Raw genomic sequence first — 1,429 nt, 5'->3', positions numbered from 1 at the left:
CCTACGTGTGACCTCAGGTAAGTCAACCCCTGTGGACGTAAAGTGACTTAATTTCTGTCTCCTCTCCTTCAAAATGAGGAGGTTGGGCTGTGCCATTTCAATGTCCCTGCCAGCTCTAAATCCTACGATCTAAGGCCAGGGGGAAAAGAGAGGGTGTGTGAGTTTGGTGAGGGGGAGAGGAGGGCAGGGAAGGAGAATGCAGAATGGCGAAGTGGGGGGCGGGGAGGGGGAGGGAAGAAACTCAGAGATGAAAAAGCTGCCTAGAATTGGAGTCAGGGAAGAACCAGACCTTCCCCTGCACCCTCAATTCGACCCAGAGGCAGGCACCCCGCCTCCTCACCCACTGTGCCCAGGGGCAAAGCCTGCCACTCACTCCCCTGGCTTCCTCCTGGGCTCCAGGCCTGCATCTTTATAGTGCCTTTCAACTCTGGGGCAGCTGGGTGGTACAGTGGGTAGAGTGCTGGGCCTGGAGTCTGGAAAACCTGAGTTTAAATCCAGCCTCAGACACTTAACTGTGTAACCCTGAGCAAGTCACTTTACCTCTGTCTGCCTCCATTTCCTCATCTGTAAAATGGGGATAGTAAACAGCACCAACCTTGCTGGATTGGTGTGAGGATCAAATGAGAGTCATAGTAAATGTTTTCCTCAAACATTAAAGTGCTAGATAAATGTCCAGGAGCTTCCATCAGCATCACTATCATCATCATTGTCATTAACTGAAATCTAAGAACCCAGAATGAGCTTTCAAAACCAGACTCACTAGTTCCAGTTCTAGATGTCATTTCTTTCCAACAGATGAAGACACTGAGGGCCCAAGTGGCCCAGGGACTTTTCATCACACAGGTGGGAAATAGCAGTGCCAGCCTTCAAATCCAGGCCTCCCCACCCCCAGGTCTCTTGTCTTTTTCACTATGTCCCATTCAGCGCCTTGGTCCCTAATCTGCTGCTGCTTCTGTTTCTGTCTGCACCTCAGCCCTTCCCGGAATTTCCCAGGGTCTGCCAGCGAGGGGGGACTGTCCCCTCTCTCTGCCCCTTCCATACAATGCCCAGGCCCCCGTCACTTTCCCTTGCACACATCTCTAAGACCGGCCACCCTCCCCTCTTTTCCCACAGCCCCGACTCTGGTGCAGACACAGCTGGCACCCCAAGCCCTGCCTGGCTCCAAACAACCCAACTGCCTCCTCTCCCAGCCCCCAATCCATCCTCCCTACAGTTGCACCAATGGCTTGGCTTTAGCCTCTACTCTATGCTTTACCAGATAAAACCAGATGACCAGCCACCAATCTATAAACACTACGGACCCCTCAATGGAGCACAAACACCCCTGCCTCTGGCCCTCTACTGCTGGCAATGTCCTCCCTTCCCCCTTTCACTGATTTCATTTCCCCTATTCTTTACAGACCAAATTAAATGCCACCTCTACCAGGAA

The sequence above is a fragment of the Petaurus breviceps genome, unplaced genomic scaffold (genome assembly GCF_028583685.1).
Source record: "Petaurus breviceps papuanus isolate PSGF00001 unplaced genomic scaffold, PetGlider_PUasm1.0 103, whole genome shotgun sequence".
NCBI lineage: Eukaryota > Metazoa > Chordata > Mammalia > Diprotodontia > Petauridae > Petaurus > Petaurus breviceps.
Note: the sequence above shows the minus strand (reverse complement) of the source record.